At 43.6% G+C, this 18,162-nt stretch overlaps 1 long non-coding RNA gene across 1 annotated transcript in view; it reads right to left on the minus strand.

Annotated features, from left to right (window-relative positions):
* Positions 1 to 4,995: 4,995 nt before the first annotated feature.
* The window catches only part of LOC125963926 (uncharacterized), a 99,943-nt gene continuing 86,776 nt past the window's right edge, over positions 4,996 to 18,162 (minus strand). The window contains exon 3 of the long non-coding RNA XR_007476377.1: positions 4,996 to 5,038. This is a non-coding gene — a long non-coding RNA (uncharacterized LOC125963926). The remainder of the gene's footprint in view (positions 5,039 to 18,162) is intronic.

The following is an 18,162-nucleotide window of genomic DNA, read 5'->3' on the forward strand; positions in this document are numbered from 1 at the left end:
GAGAACTGTATGGTGTTTCCTGAAACATCTAAAAAACAAAGCAACAGAGCCTAGGGCACTTCCACTTATGGTCCTATAGCTTAGGGAAATTAAAATCAAAAAGACACAGCCACCCCAAAGTTTGGGACGGCTCTGTTTACAAGAACCTCGTTTACGGTACAAGTTCAATATCGCAGAAAGTGAAAAATGGATAAAGAAGTTGTGGTACATACGCACAATGCAATATCACTCAGCAATGAAATCTATGTCATCAGGCACGTAGCAGCATAATGAGTGGATTCAGGTATGATGATTCTAACTGAAATAAGTCACACAGAAAAAGAAACATTATAAGATATCACTAATACACGGAATGTAAACTTGGCTACACAGGAACTGAATTACAAAAGAGAACAGGGTCTCAAATTTAGAAAACCAACTTATGCTTGTTTAAGGGGAAAGGTGAGTTGGGGTGCTGCATAAAACCAGAGATTGAAATGAGCACAGATAAAGTTCCTTAAGCCAAATATGTAATAGACAAGAGCTACTCCTTGCTCAACGAAATGGACTCAACACCCCATATTAAACGCCTAAGAATGTACCTGACTAGTAAGTATCTTAAAACCTATGGATTGCTATGTCTCCGAAAGAGAATCAAGCGTGTGTACAGGGGCATAAATGCAGCAGTGATAGGATTGGAGAGGTTCGGTGAGCAAATGAAGACCCTTTGAAGTCATATTGCATGGTAACCATTCCACGGGTCTCAACTCTCCAGGTTTAAGGGATTCTTCCTTCAGCTAAAACATGCATGTGGAACCCAGAGTATGATCAACCGTGTGATCTGGAGACCTGTTCAAATATGTCTCAGTTCTCGTCCCCTGGTACTAGGGTGCAACATTTCAGATGCTTTACTAACACTCTCCCGACTTGGAGAGTCAGTAACTTTAAGCTCCTGTTTGGCCCAGTTTGCAATTTCTGCGGAAGATGAACAGGAATAGGGAGAACCAATGAGAGACTAGCTGGAGGTGTCTGGACGGGCAAATTTAACTCTCATTTCCCACCAGGAAGAGGAATTAACCAAAGGCTCAGCGTGCCATGCCAGATCCAGATTAGGGCCTGCAGCAATCCTGTGGTGTTGCGGCCAGCTCACAAGAAAGCGAGTTGAAGAAAGGAGCTCAGGGGCACTGTAATTCACAAACCTGCAGAGTTATAAATGACAGCTATCGTCCAAAAATATACTGAAGTAAGGCTGCCAAGAGGACTTGAAAGCGGGGCAGAATTGCAGGAAACCGATTTCAGGAGGTAGAGTGTAATTGCATTTAAAGCATAGGAAAAGAGGCAGAACGTCCACAATGATGCACTTGGCCAAAAACGGCGTATGCGTTTTTTCCTGAATATATTCAGGAAAAAACGAATACGCCCTTTTTGGCCAACGAAGCAAGCTTGCAAAGGAAATCTGCACTCCAATGAAGTCTCACTTCCCCCCGGTCAAAAGGGCCATCTGTAAAAAGTGTAAAATCCAGAAAGGCAGGCCAGGCCATGGAGAACTGGGAGCATTGTTATGCTGATTGGCGGGATGTAAATTGCCAACAGCCACTCAGGAGAAGTGTATCGTGTTTCCTGAAACATCTAAAAAACAAAGCAACAGAGCCTAGGGCACTTCCACTTATGGCCCTATAGCTTAGGGAAATTAAAATCAAAAAGACACAGCCACCCCAAAGTTTGGGACGGCTCTGTTTACAAGAACCTCGTTTACGGTACAAGTTCAATGTCGCAGAAAGTGAAAAATGGATAAAGAAGTTGTGGTACTTACGTACAATGCAATATCACTCAGCAATGAAATCTATATCATCAGGCCCGTAGCAGCATAATGAGTGGATTCAGGTATGATGATTCTAACTGAAATAAGTCACACAGAAAAAGAAACATCATAAAATATCACTAACACACGGAATGTAAACTTGGCTACACAGGAACTGAATTACAAAAGAGAACAGGGTCTCAAATTTAGAAAACCAACTTATGCTTGCTTAAGGGGAAAGGTGAGTTGGGGTGCTGCATAAAACCAGAGATTGAAATGAGCACAGATAAAGTTCCTTAAGCCAAATATGTAATAGACAAGAGCTACTCCTTACTCAACGAAATGGACTCAACACCCCATATTAAACGCCTAAGAATGTACCTGACTAGTAAGTTTCTTAAAACCTATGGATTGCTATGTCTCCGAAAGAGAATCAAGCGTGTGTACAGGGGCATAAATGCAGCAGTGATAGGATTGGAGAGGTTCGGTGAGCAAATGAAGACCCTTTGAAGTCATATTGCATGGTACCCATTCCACGGGTCTCAACTCTCCAGGTTTAAGGGATTCTTCCTTCAGCTAAAACATGCATGTGGAACCCAGAGTATGATCCACCGTGTGATCGGGAGACCTGTTCAAATATGTCTCAGTTCTCGTCCCCTGGTACTCGGGTGCAACATTCCAGACACTTTACTAACACTCTCCCGACTTGGAGAGTCAGTGCCTTTAACGTCCTGTTTGGCCCAGTTTGCAATTTCTGCGGAAGATGAACAGGAATAGGGAGAACCAATGAGAGACTAGCTGGAGGTGTCTGGACGGGCAAATTTCACCCTCATTTCCCACCAGGAAGAGGAATTAACCAAAGGCTCAGCGTGCCGTGCCGGAACCAGATTAGGGCCTGCAGCAAACCTGCGGTGTTGAGGCCAGCTCACAAGAAAGAGAGTTGAAGAAAGGAGCTCAGGGGCACTGTAATTCACAAACCTGCAGAGTTATAAATGACAGCTATCGTCCAAAAATATACTGAAGTAAGGCTGCCAAGAGAACTTGAAAGCGGGGCAGAATTGCAGGAAACCGATTTCAGGAGGTAGACTGGAATTGCATTTAAAGCATAGGAAAAGAGGCAGAACGTCCACAATGATGCACTTGGCCAAAAACGGCGTATGCGTTTTTTCCTGAATATATTCAGGAAAAAACGCATACGCCCTTTTTGGCCAACGAAGCAAGCTTGCAAAGGAAATCTGCACTCCAATGAAGTCTCACTTCCCCCCGGTCAAAAGGGCCATCTGTAAAAAGTGTAAAATCCAGAAAGGCAGGCCAGGCCATGGAGAACTGGGAGCATTGTTATGCTGATTGGCGGGATGTAAATTGCCAACAGCCACTCAGGAGAAGTGTATCGTGTTTCCTGAAACATCTAAAAAACTAAGCAACAGAGCCTAGGGCACTTCCACTTATGGCCCTATAGCTTAGGGAAATTAAAATCAAAAAGACACAGCCACCCCAAAGTTTGGGACTGCTCTGTTTACCAGAACCTTGTTTACGGTACAAGTTCAATGTCGCAGAAAGTGAAAAATGGATAAAGAAGTTGTGGTACTTACGTACAATGCAATATCACTCAGCAATGAAATCTATATCATCAGGCCCGTAGCAGCATAATGAGTGGATTCAGGTATGATGATTCTAACTGAAATAAGTCACACAGAAAAAGAAACATCATAAAATATCACTAACACACGGAATGTAAACTTGGCTACACAGGAACTGAATTACAAAAGAGAACAGGGTCTCAAATTTAGAAAACCAACTTATGCTTGCTTAAGGGGAAAGGTGAGTTGGGGTGCTGCATAAAACCAGAGATTGAAATGAGCACAGATAAAGTTCCTTAAGCCAAATATGTAATAGACAAGAGCTACTCCTTACTCAACGAAATGGACTCAACACCCCATATTAAACGCCTAAGAATGTACCTGACTAGTAAGTTTCTTAAAACCTATGGATTGCTATGTCTCCGAAAGAGAATCAAGCGTGTGTACAGGGGCATAAATGCAGCAGTGATAGGATTGGAGAGGTTCGGTGAGCAAATGAAGACCCTTTGAAGTCATATTGCATGGTACCCATTCCACGGGTCTCAACTCTCCAGGTTTAAGGGATTCTTCCTTCAGCTAAAACATGCATGTGGAACCCAGAGTATGATCAACCGTGTGATCGGGAGACCTGTTCAAATATGTCTCAGTTCTCGTCCCCTGGTACTCGGGTGCAACATTCCAGACACTTTACTAACACTCTCCCGACTTGGAGAGTCAGTGCCTTTAACGTCCTGTTTGGCCCAGTTTGCAATTTCTGCGGAAGATGAACAGGAATAGGGAGAACCAATGAGAGACTAGCTGGAGGTGTCTGGACGGGCAAATTTCACCCTCATTTCCCACCAGGAAGAGGAATTAACCAAAGGCTCAGCGTGCCGTGCCGGAACAAGATTAGGGCCTGCAGCAATCCTGCGGTGTTGAGGCCAGCTCACAAGAAAGAGAGTTGAAGAAAGGAGCTCAGGGGCACTGTAATTCACAAACCTGCAGAGTTATAAATGACAGCTATCGTCCAAAAATATACTGAAGTAAGGCTGCCAAGAGAACTTGAAAGCGGGGCAGAATTGCAGGAAACCGATTTCAGGAGGTAGACTGGAATTGCATTTAAAGCATAGGAAAAGAGGCAGAACGTCCACAATGATGCACTTGGCCAAAAAGGGCGTATGCGTTTTTTCCTGAATATATTCAGGAAAAAACGCATATGCCCTTTTTGGCCAACCAAGCAAGCTTACAACGGAAATCTACACTCCAATGAAGTCTCACTTCCCCCCGGTCAAAAGGGCCATCTGAAAAAAGTGTAAAATCCAGAAAGGCAGGACAGGCCATGGAGAACTCGGAGCCTTGTTATGCTGATGGGCGGGATGTAAATTGCCAACAGCCACTAGGGAGAACTGTATGGTGTTTCCTGAAACATCTAAAAAACAAAGCAACAGAGCCTAGGGCACTTCCACTTATGGTCCTATAGCTTAGGGAAATTAAAATCAAAAAGACACAGCCACCCCAAAGTTTGGGACGGCTCTGTTTACAAGAACCTCGTTTACGGTACAAGTTCAATATCGCAGAAAGTGAAAAATGGATAAAGAAGTTGTGGTACTTACGCACAATGCAATATCACTCAGCAATGAAATCTATGTCATCAGGCCTGTAGCAGCATAATGAGTGGATTCAGGTATGATGATTCTAACTGAAATAAGTCACACAGAAAAAGAAACATTATAAGATATCACTAATACACGGAATGTAAACTTGGCTACACAGGAACTGAATTACAAAAGAGAACAGGGTCTCAAATTTAGAAAACCAACTTATGCTTGTTTAAGGGGAAAGGTGAGTTGGGGTGCTGCATAAAACCAGAGATTGAAATGAGCACAGATAAAGTTCCTTAAGCCAAATATGTAATAGACAAGAGCTACTCCTTGCTCAACGAAATGGACTCAACACCCCATATTAAACGCCTAAGAATGTACCTGACTAGTAAGTATCTTAAAACCTATGGATTGCTATGTCTCCGAAAGAGAATCAAGCGTGTGTACAGGGGCATAAATGCAGCAGTGATAGGATTGGAGAGGTTCGGTGAGCAAATGAAGACCCTTTGAAGTCATATTGCATGGTACCCATTCCACGGGTCTCAACTCTCCAGGTTTAAGGGATTCTTCCTTCAGCTAAAACATGCATGTGGAACCCAGAGTATGATCAACCGTGTGATCGGGAGACCTGTTCAAATATGTCTCAGTTCTCGTCCCCTGGTACTAGGGTGCAACATTTCAGATGCTTTACTAACACTCTCCCGACTTGGAGAGTCAGTGCCTTTAACCTCCTGTTTGGCCCAGTTTGCAATTTCTGCGGAAGATGAACAGGAATAGGGAGAACCAATGAGAGACTAGCTGGAGGTGTCTGGACGGGCAAATTTAACTCTCATTTCCCACCAGGAAGAGGAATTAACCAAAGGCTCAGCGTGCCATGCCAGATCCAGATTAGGGCCTGAAGCAATCCTGCTGTGTTGCGGCCAGCTCACAAGAAAGCGAGTTGAAGAAAGGAGCTCAGGGGCACTGTAATTCACAAACCTGCAGAGTTATAAATGACAGCTATCGTCCAAAAATATACTGAAGTAAGGCTGCCAAGAGGACTTGAAAGCGGGGCAGAATTGCAGGAAACCGATTTCAGGAGGTAGACTGGAATTGCATTTAAAGCATAGGAAAAGAGGCAGAACGTCCACAATGATGCACTTGGCCAAAAAGGGCGTATGCGTTTTTTCCTGAATATATTCAGGAAAAAACGCATACGCCCTTTTTGGCCAACGAAGCAAGCTTGCAAAGGAAATCTGCACTCCAATGAAGTCTCACTTCCCCCCGGTCAAAAGGGCCATCTGTAAAAAGTGTAAAATCCAGAAAGGCAGGCCAGGCCATGGAGAACTGGGAGCCTTGTTATGCTGATTGGCGGGATGTAAATTGCCAACAGCCACTCAGGAGAAGTGTATGGTGTTTCCTGAAACATCTAAAAAACAAAGCAACAGAGCCTAGGGCACTTCCACTTATGGCCCTATAGCTTAGGGAAATTAAAATCAAAAAGACACAGCCACCCCAAAGTTTGGGACGGCTCTGTTTACAAGAACCTCGTTTACGGTACAAGTTCAATGTCGCAGAAAGTGAAAAATGGATAAAGAAGTTGTGGTACTTACGTACAATGCAATATCACTCAGCAATGAAATCTATGTCATCAGGCCCGTAGCAGCATAATGAGTGGATTCAGGTATGATGATTCTAACTGAAATAAGTCACACAGAAAAAGAAACATCATAAAATATCACTAACACACGGAATGTAAACTTGGCTACACAGGAACTGAATTACAAAACAGAACAGGGTCTCAAATTTAGAAAACCAACTTATGCTTGCTTAAGGGGAAAGGTGAGTTGGGGAGCTGCATAAAACCAGAGATTGAAATGAGCACAGATAAATTTCCTTAAGCCAATATGTAATAGACAAGAGCTACTCCTTGCTCAACGAAATGGACTCAACACCCCATATTAAACGCCTAAGAATGTACCTGACTAGTAAGTATCTTAAAACCTATGGATTGCTATGTCTCCGAAAGAGAATCAAGCGTGTGTACAGGGGCATAAACGCAGCAGTGATAGGATTGGAGAGGTTCGGTGAGCAAATGAAGACCCTTTGAAGTCATATTGCATGGTACCCATTCCACGGGTCTCAACTCTCCACGTTTAACGTATTCTTCCATCAGCTAAAACATGCATGTGGAACCCAGAGTATGATCAACCGTGTGATCGGGAGACGTGTTCAAATATGTCTCAGTTCTCGGCCCCTGGTACTGGAGTGCAACATTACAGACGCTTTACTAACACTCTCCCGACTTGGAGAGTCAGTGCCTTTAACCTCCTGTTTGGCCCAGTTTGCAATTTCTGCGGAAGATGTACAGGAATACGGAGAACCAATGAGAGACTAGCTGGAGGTGTCTGGACGGGCAAATTTAACTCTCATTTCCCACCAGGAAGAGGAATTAACCAAAGGCTCAGCATGCGGTGCAGGAACCAGATGAGGGCCTGAAGTAATCCTGCGGTGCTGAGGCCAGCTCACAAGAAAGCGAGTTGAAGAAAGGAGCTCAGGGGCACTGTAATTCACAAACCTGCAGAGTTATAAATGACAGCTATCGTCCAAAATTATACTGAAGTAAGGCTGCCAAGAGGACTTGAAAGCAGGGCAGAAGTGCAGGAAACCAATTTCAGGAGGTAGACTGGAATTGCATTTAAAGCATAGGAAAAGAGGCAGAACGTCCACAATGATGCACTTGGCCAAAAACGGCGTATGCGTTTTTTCCTGAATATATTCAGGAAAAAACGCATACGCCCTTTTTGGCCAACCAAGCAAGCTTGCAAAGGAAATCTGCACTCCAATGAAGTCTCACTTCCCCCCGGTCAAAAGGGCCATCTGAAAAAAGTGTAAAATCCAGAAAGGCAGGACAGGCCATGGAGAACTGGGAGCCTTGTTATGCTGATGGGCGGGATGTAAATTGCCAACAGCCACTTGGGAGAAGTGTATGGTGTTTCCTGAAACGTGTAAAAAACAAAGCAACAGAGCCTAGGGCACTTCCACTTATGGTCCTATAGCTTAGGGAAATTAAAATCAAAAAGACACAGCCACCCCAAAGTTTGGGACGGCTCTGTTTACAAGAACCTTGTTTACGGTACAAGTTCAATGTCGCAGAAAGTGAAAAATGGATAAAGAAGTTGTGGTACTTACGTACAATGCAATATCACTCAGCAATGAAATCTATGTCATCAGGCCCGTAGCAGCATAATGAGTGGATTCAGGTATGATTATTCTAACTGAAATAAGTCACACAGAAAAAGAAACATCATAAAATATCACTAACACACGGAATGTAAACTTGGCTACACAGGAACTGAATTACAAAAGAGAACAGGGTCTCAAATTTAGAAAACCAACTTATGCTTGCTTAAGGGGAAAGGTGAGTTGGGGTGCTGCATAAAACCAGAGATTGAAATGAGCACAGATAAAGTTCCTTAAGCCAAATATGTAATAGACAAGAGCTACTCCTTGCTCAACGAAATGGACTCAACACCCCATATTAAACGCCTAAGAATGTACCTGACTAGTAAGTATCTTAAAACCTATGGATTGCTATGTCTCTGAAAGAGAATGAAGCGTGTGTACAGGGGCATAAACGCAGCAGTGATAGGATTGGAGAGGTTCGGTGAGCAAATGAAGACCCTTTGAAGTCATATTGCATGGTACCCATTCCATGGTTCTCAACTCTCAAGGTTTAAGGGATTCTTCCTTCAGCTAAAACATGCATGTGGAACCCAGAGTATGATCAACCATGTGATCGGGAGACGTGTTCAAATATGTCTCAGTTCTCGTCCCCTGGTACTCGGGTGCAACATTCCAGACACTTTACTAACACTCTCCCGACTTGGAGAGTCAGTGCCTTTAACCTCCTGTTTGGCCCAGTTTGCAATTTCTGCGGAAGATGAACAGGAATAGGGAGAACCAATGAGAGACTAGCTGGAGGTGTCTGGACGGGCAAATTTAACTCTCATTTCCCACCAGGAAGAGGAATTAACCAAAAGCTCAGCGTGCCGTGCCACAACCAGATTAGGGCCTGAAGCAATCCTGCGGTGTTGAGGCCAGCTCACAAGAAAGCGAGTTGAAGAAAGGAGCTCAGGGGCACTGTAATTCACAAACCTGCAGAGTTATAAATGACAGCTATCGTCCAAAAATATACTGAAGTAAGGCTGCCAAGAGGACTTGAAAGCGGGGCAGAATTGCAGGAAACCGATTTCAGGAGGTAGACTGGAATTGCATTTAAAGCATAGGAAAAGAGGCAGAACGTCCACAATGATGCACTTGGCCAAAAAGGGCGTATGCGTTTTTTCCTGAATATATTCAGGAAAAAACGCATACGCCCTTTTTGGCCAACCAAGCAAGCTTGCAACGGAAATCTACACTCCAATGAAGTCTCACTTCCCCCCGGTCAAAAGGGCCATCTGAAAAAAGTGTAAAATCCAGAAAGGCAGGACAGGCAATGGAGAACTGGGAGCCTTGTTATGCTGATGGGCGGGATGTAAATTGCCAACAGCCACTAGGGAGAACTGTATGGTGTTTCCTGAAACATCTAAAAAACAAAGCAACAGAGCCTAGGGCACTTCCACTTATGGTCCTATAGCTTAGGGAAATTAAAATCAAAAAGACACAGCCACCCCAAAGTTTGGGACGGCTCTGTTTACAAGAACCTCGTTTACAGTACAAGTTCAATATCGCAGAAAGTGAAAAATGGATAAAGAAGTTGTGGTACTTACGTACAATGCAATATCACTCAGCAATGAAATCTATGTCATCAGGCCCGTAGCAGCATAATGTGTGGATTCAGGTATGATGATTCTAACTGAAATAAGTCACACAGAAAAAGAAACATTATAAGATATCACTAATACATGGAATGTAAACTTGGCTACACAGGAACTGAATTACAAAACAGAACAGGGTCTCAAATTTAGAAAACCAACTTATGCTTGCTTAAGGGGAAAGGTGAGTTGGGATGCTGCATAAAACCAGAGATTGAAATGAGCACAGATAAAGTTCCTTAAGCCAAATATGTAATAGACAAGAGCTACTCCTTGCTCAACGAAATGGACTCAACACCCCATATTAAACGCCTAAGAATGTACCTGACTACTAAGTATCTTAAAACCTATGGATTGCTATGTCTCCGAAAGACAATCAAGCGTGTGTACAGGGTCATAAATGCAGCAGTGATAGGATTGGAGACGTTCGGTGAGCAAATGAAGACCCTTTGAATTCATTTTGCATGGAACCCATTCCACGGGTCTCAACTCTCCAGGTTTAAGGGATTCTTCCTTCAGCTAAAACATGCATGTGGAACCCAGAGTATGATCAACCGTGTGATCGGGAGACCTGTTCAAATATGTCTCAGTTCTCGTCCCCTGGTACTCGGGTGTAACATTCCAGACACTTTACTAACACTCTCCCGACTTGGAGAGTCAGTGCCTTTAACCTCCTGTTTGGCCCAGTTTGCAATTTCTGCGGAAGATGAACAGGAATAGGGAGAACAAATGAGAGACTAGCTGGAGGTGTCTGGACGGGCAAATTTCACTCTCATTTCCCACCAGGAAGAGGAATTAACCAAAGGCTCAGCGTGCCGTGCCGGAACCATATTAGGGCCTGCAGCAATCCTGTGGTGTTGCGGCCAGCTCACAAGAAAGCGAGTTGAAGAAAGGAGCTCAGGGGCACTGTAATTCACAAACCTGCAGAGTTATAAATGACAGCTATCGTCCAAAAATACACTGAAGTAAGGCTGCCAGGAGGACTTAAATGCGGGGCAGAATTGCAGGAAACCGATTTCACGAGGTAGACTGGAATTGCATTTAAAGCATAGGAAAAGAGGCAGAACGTCCACAATGATGCACTTGGCCAAAACGGGCGTATGCGTTTTTTCCTGAATATATTCAGGAAAAAACTCATACGACCTTTTTGGCCAACCAAGCAAGCTTGCAAAGGAAATCTGCACTCCAATGAAGTCTCACTTCCCCCCGGTCAAAAGGGCCATCTGAAAAAAGTGTAAAATCCAGAAAGGCAGGACAGGCCATGGAGAACTGGGAGCCTTGTTATGCTGATGGGCGGGATGTAAATTGCCAGCAGCCACTCGGGAGAAGTGTATGGTGTTTCCTGAAACATCTGAAAAACAAAGCAACAGAGCCTAGGGCACTTCCACTTATGGTCCTATAGCTTAGGGAAATTAAAATCAAAAAGACACAGCCACCCCAAAGTTTTGGACGGCTATGTTTACAAGAACCTCGTTTACGGTACAAGTTCAATATCACAGAAAGTGAAAAATGGATAAAGAAGTTTTGGTTCTTACGTACAATGCAATATCACTAGCAATGAAATCTATGTCATCAGGCCCGTAGAAGCATAATGAGTGGATTCAGGTATGATGATTCTAACTGAAATTAGTCACACAGAAAAAGAAACATCATAAGATATCACTAATACACGGAATGTAAACTTGGCTACACAGGAACTGAATTACAAAACAGAACAGGGTCTCAAATTTAGAAAGACAATTTATGCTTGCTTAAGGGGAAAGGTGAGTTGGGGTGCTGCATAAAACCAGAGATTGAAATGAGCACAGATAAATTTCCTTAAGCCAAATATTTAATAGACAAGAGCTACTCCTTGCTCAACGAAATGGACTCAACACCCCATATTAAACGCCTAAGAATGCACCTGACTAGTAAGTATCTTAAACCTATCGATTGCTATGTCTCTGAAAGAGTATCAAGCGTGTGTATAGGGGCATAAACGCAGCAGTGATAGGATAGGAGAGGTTTGGTGAGCAAATGAAGAACCTTTGAAGTCATACTGCATGGTACCCATTCCACGGGTCTCAACTCTCCAAGTTTAAGGGATTCTTCCTTCAGCTAAAACATGCATGTGTAATCCACAGTATGATCAACCGTGTGATCAGGAGACGTGTTCAAATATGTCTCAGTTCTCGTCCCCTGGTACTCAGGTGCAACATTCCAGACGCTTTACTAACACTCTCCAGACTTGGAGAGTCAGTGCCTTTAACCTCCTATTTGGCCCAGTTTGCAATTTCTGCGGAAGATGAACAGGAATAGGGAGAACCAATGAGAGACTAGCTGGAGGTGTCTGGACGGGCAAATTTAACTCTCATTTCCCACCAGGAAGAGGAATTAACCAAAGGCTCAGCGTGCCGTGCTGAACCACATTAGGGCCTGAAGCAATCCTGCGGTGTTGAGGCCAGCTCACAAGAAAGCGAGTTGAAGAAAGGAGCTCAGGGGCACTGTAATTCACAAACCTGCAGAGTTATAAATGACAGCTATCGTCCAAAAATATACTGAAGTAAGGCTGCCAAGAGGACTTGAAAGCGGGGCAGAATTGCAGGAAACCGATTTCAGGAGGTAGACTGGAATTGCATTTAAAGCATAGGAAAAGAGGCAGAACGTCCACAATGATGCACTTGGCCAAAAAGGGCGTATGCGTTTTTTCCTGAATATATTCAGGAAAGAATATATTCAGGAAAAAACGCATACGCCCTTTTTGCCCAACCAAGCAAGCTTGCAAAGGAAATCTGCACTCCAATGAATTCTCACTTGCCCCCGGTCAAAAGGGCTATCTGAAAAAAAGTGTAAAATCCAGAAAGGCAGGACAGGCCATGGAGAACTGGGAGCCTTGTTATGCTGATGGGCGGGATGTAAATTGCCAACAGCCACTAGGGAGAAGTGTATTGTGTTTCCTAAAACATCTGAAAAACAAAGCAACAGAGCCTAGGGCACTTCCACTTATGGTCCTATAGCTTAGGGAAATTAAAATCAAAAAGACACAGCCACCCCACAGTATGGGATGGCTCTGTTTACAAGAACCTCATTTACTGTACAAGTTCAACATCGCAGAATGTGAAAAATGGATAAAGAAGTTGTGGTACTTACGTACAATGCAATATCACTCAGCAATGAAATCTATGTCATCAGGCCCGTAGCGGCATAATGAGTGGATTCAGGTATGATGATTCTAACTGAAATAAGTCACACAGAAAAAGAAACATCATAAGATATCACTAATACACGGAATGTAAACTTGGCTACACAGGAACTGAATTACAAAACAGAACAGGGTGTCAAATTTAGAAAACCAACTTAAGCTTGCTTAAGGGGAAAGGTGAGTTGGGGTGCTGCATAAAACCAGAGATTGAAATGAGCACAGATAAAGTTCCTTAAGCCAAATATGTAATAGACAAGAGCTACTCCTTGCTCAACGAAATGGACTCAACACCCCATATTAAACGCCTAAGAATGTACCTGACTAGTAAGTATCTTAAAACCTATGGATTGCTACGTCTCCAAAAGACAATAAAGCATGTGTACAGGGGCATAAACGCAGCAGTGATAGGATTGGACAGGTTCGGTGAGCAAATGAAGACCCTTTGAAGTCATATTGCATGGTACCCATTCCACGGGTCTCAACTCTCCAGGTTTAAGGGATTCTTCCTTCAGCTAAAACATGCATGTGGAACACAGAGTATGATCAACCGTGTGATCGGGAGACGTGTTCAAATATGTCTCAGTTTTCGGCCCCTGGTACTCTGGTGCAACATTTCAGATGCTTTACTAACACTCTCCCGACTTGGAGAGTCAGTGCCTTTAACCTCCTGTTTGGCCCAGTTTGCAATTTCTGCGGAAGATGAACAGGAATAGGGAGAACCAATGAGAGACTGGCTGGAGGTGTCTGGACGGGCAAATTTCACTCTCATTTCCACCAGGAAGAAGAATTAACCAAAGGCTCAGTGTGCCGTGCCGGAACCAGATTAGGGCCTGAAGCAATCCTGCAGTGTTGCGGCCAGATCACAAGAAAGCGAGTTGAAGAAAGGAGCTCAGGGGCACTGTAATTCACAGACCTGCAGAGTTATAAATGACAGCTATCGTCCAAAAATATACTGAAGTAAGGCTGCCAAGAAGACTTGAAAGCGGGGCAGAATTGCAGGAAACCGATTTCAAGAGGTAGACTGGAATTGCATTTAAAGCATAGGAAAAGAGGCAGAATGTCCACAATGATGCACTTGGCCAAAAAGGGCGTATGCGTTTTTTCCTGAATATATTCAGGAAAAAACGTATACTCCCTTTTTGGCCAACCAAGCAAGCTTGCAAAGGAAATCTGCACTCCAATGAAGTCTCACTTCCCCCCGGTCAAAAGGCCCATCTGAAAAAAGTGTAAAATCCAGAAAGTCAGGACAGGCCATGGAGAACTGGGAGCCTTGTTATGCTGAAAGGTGCGAAGTAAATTGCCAACAGCCACTCTGGAGAAGTGTATGGTGTTTCCTGAAACATCTAAAAAACAAAGCAACAGAGCCTAGGGCACATCCACTTATGGTCCTATAGCTTAGGGAAATTAAAATCAAAAAGACACAGCCACCCCAAAGTTTGGGACGGCTCTGTTTACAAGAACCTCGTTTACGGTACAAGTTCAATATCGCAGAAAGTGAAAAATGGATAAAGAAGTTGTGGTACTTACGTACGATGCAATATCACTGGCAATGAAATCTATGTCATCAGGCCCGTAGCACCATAATGAGTGGATTCAGGTATGATGATTCTAACTGAAATAAGTCACACAAAAAAAGAAACATCATAAGATATCACTAATACACGGAATGTAAACTTGGCTACACAGGAACTGAATTACGAAACAGAACAGGGTCTCAAATTTAGAAAACCAACTTATGCTTGCTTAAGGGGAAAGGTGAGTTGGGGTGCTGCATAAAACCAGAGACTGAAATGAGCACACATAAACTTCCTTATGCCAAATATGTAATGACAAGAGCTACTCCTTGCTCACTGAAATGGACTCAACACCCCATATTCAACGCCTAAGAATGTACCTGACTAGTAAGTATCTTAAATCCTATGGATTGCTATGTCTCCGAAAGAGAATCAAGCGTGTGTACAGGGGCATAAACGCAGCAGTGATAGGATTGGAGAGGTTTGGTGAGCAAATGAAGACCCTTTGAAGTCATATTGCATGGTACCCATTCCAAAGGTCTCAACTCTCCAGGTTTAAGGGATTCTTCCTTCAGCTAAAACATGCATGTGGAACTCAGAGTATGATCAACCGTGTGATCAGGAGACGTGTTCAAATATGTCTCAGTTCTCGTCCCCTGGTACCAGGGTGCAACATTCCAGACGCTTTACTAATACTCTCCCGACTTGGAGAGTCAGTGCCTTTAATCTCCTGTTTGGCCCAGTTTGCAATTTCTGCGGAAGATGAACAGGAATAGGGAGAACCAATGAGAGACTAGCTGGAGGTATCTGGACGGGCAAATTTAACTCTCATTTCCCACCAGGAAGAGGAATTAACCAAAGGCTCAGCGGGCCGTGCCGGAACCAGATTCGGGCCTGAAGCAATCCTGCGGTGTTGCGGGCAGCTCACAAGAAAGCGAGTTGAAGAAAGGAGCTCAGGGGCACTGTAATTCACAAACCTGGAGAGTTATAAATGGAAGCTATCGTCCAAAAATATACTGATTTAAGGCTGCTAAGAAGACTTGAAAGTGGGGCAGAATTGCAGGAAACCGATTTCAGGAGGTAGACTGGAATTGCATTTAAAGCATAGGAAAAGAGGCAGAACATCGACAATGATGCACTTGGCCAAAAAGGGCGTATGCGTTTTTTCCTGAATATATTCAGGAAAAAACGCATACGCCCTTTTTGGCCAACCAAGCAAGCTTGCAAAGGAAATCTGCACTCCAATGAAGTCTCACTTCCCCCCGGTCAAAAGGGCCATCTGAAAAAAGTGTAAAATCCAGAAATGCAGGACAGGCCATGGAGATCTGGGAGCCTTGTTATGCTGACGGGCGGGATGCAAATTGCCAACAGCCACTCTGGAGAAGTGTATGCTGTTTCCTGAAATATACAAAAAACAAAGCAACAGAGCCTAGGGCACTTCCACTTATGGTCCTATAGCTTAGGGAAATTAAAATCAAAAAGACACAGCCACCCCAAAGTTTGGGACAGCTCTGTTTACAAGAACCTCATTTACGGTACAAGTTCAATATCGCAGAAAGCGAAAAATGGATAAAGAATTTGTGGTACTTACGTACAATGCAATATCACTCAGCAATGAAATCTATGTCATCAGGTCCGTAGCAGCATAATGAGTGGATTCAGGTACGATGATTCTAAGTGAAATAAGTCACACAGAAAAAGAAACATCATAAGTTATCACTACTACACGGAATGTAAACTTGGCTACACAGAAACTGAATTACAAAACAGAACAGGGTCTCAAATGTAGAAAACCAACTTATGCTTGCTTAAAGGGAAAGGTGAGTTGGGATGCTGCATAATACCAGAGATTGGAATGAGCACAGATACCGTTCCATAAGCCAAATATGTAATAGAGAAGAGCTACTCCTTGCTCAACGAAGTGGACTCAACACGCCATATTAAACGCCTAAGAATATACCTGACTAGTAAGAATCTTAACACCTATGGATTGATATGTCTCCGAAAGAGAATCAAGCGTGTGTACAGCGGCATAAACGCAGCAGTGATAGGATTGGTGAGGTTCGGTGAGCAAATGCAGACCCTTTGAAGTCATATTGCATGGTACCGATTCCATGGGTCTCAACTCTGCAGGTTTAAGGGATTCTTCCTTCAGCTAAAACATGCATGTGGAACCCAGAGTATGATCCACCGTGTGATCGGGAAACGTGTTCAAATGTGTCTGAGTTTTCATCCCCTGGTACTCGGGTGCAACATTCCAGACGCTTTACTAACACTCTCCCCACTTGGAGAGTCAGTGTCTTTAAACTCTTGTTTGGCCCAGTTTGCAATTTCTGCGGAAAATGAACAGGAATAGGGAGAACCAATGAGAGGCTAGCTGGAGGTGTCTGGACGGGCAAATTTAACTCTCATTTCCCACCAGGAAGAGGAATTAACCAAAGGCTCAGAGTGCCGTGCTGGAACCACACTAGGGCCTGAAGCAATCCTGCGGTGTTTTGGCCAGCTCACAAGAAAACGAGTTGAAGAAAGGAGCTCAGGGGCACTGTAATTCACAAAACTGCAGAGTTATAAATGACAGCTATCGTCCAAAAATATATTGAAGAAAGGCTGCCAAGAGGACTTGAATGCGGGGCAGAATTGCAGGAAACCGATATCAGGAGGTAGACGGGAATTGCATGTAAAGCATAGGAAAAGAGGCAGAACGTCCACAATGATGCACTTGGCCAAAATGGGCGTATGCATTTTTTCCTGAATATATTCAGGAAAAAACGCATACACCCTTTTTGGCCAACCAAGCAAGCTTGCAAAGTAAATCTGCACTACAATGAAGTCTCACTGCCCCTCGGTCAAAAGGGCCATCTGAAAAAAGTGTAAAATCCAGAAAGGCAGGACAGGCCATGGAGAACTGGGAGCCTTGTTATGCTGATGGGCGGGATGTAAATTGCCAACAGCCACTCTGGAGAAGTGTATGGTGTTTCCTGAAACATCCAAAAAACAAAGCAACAGAGCCTACGGCACTTCCACTTATGGTCCTATAGCTTAGGGAAATTAAAATCAAAAAGACACAGCCACCCCAATTTTTGGGCTGGCTCTGTTTACTAGAACCTCGTTTACGGTACAAGTTCAATATCACAGAAAGCGAAAAATGGATAAAGAAGTTGTGGTACTTACGTACAATGCAATATCACTCAGCAATGAAATCTATGTCATCAGGCCCGTAGCAGCATAATGAGTGGATTCAGGTACGATGATTCTAAGTGAAATAAGTCACACAGAAAAAGAAACATTATAAGATATCACTAACACACGGAATGTAAACTTGGCTACACAAGAACTAAATGACAAAACAGAACAGGGTCTCAAATGTGGAAAACCACCTTATGCTTGCTTAAGGGGAAAGGTGAGTTGGGGTGATGCATAAAACCAGAGATTGAAATGAGCACTGATACCGTTCCATAAGCCAAATATGTAATAGACAAGAGCTACTCCTTGCTCAACGAAGTGGACTCAACACGCCATATTAAACGCTTAAGAATATGCCTGACTAGTAAGAATCTTAAAACCTATGTATTTATATGTCTCCGAAAGAGAATCAAGCATGTGTATAGTGGCATAAACGCAGCAGTGATAGGATTGGTGAGGTTCGGTGAGCAAATGCAGACCCTTTGAAGTCATATTGCATGGTACCCTTTCCATGGGGCTCAACTCTCCAGGTTTAAGGGATTCTTCCT

This window comes from Orcinus orca, chromosome 3 (genome assembly GCF_937001465.1).
Source record: "Orcinus orca chromosome 3, mOrcOrc1.1, whole genome shotgun sequence".
Classification (NCBI taxonomy): Eukaryota; Metazoa; Chordata; class Mammalia; order Artiodactyla; family Delphinidae; genus Orcinus; species Orcinus orca.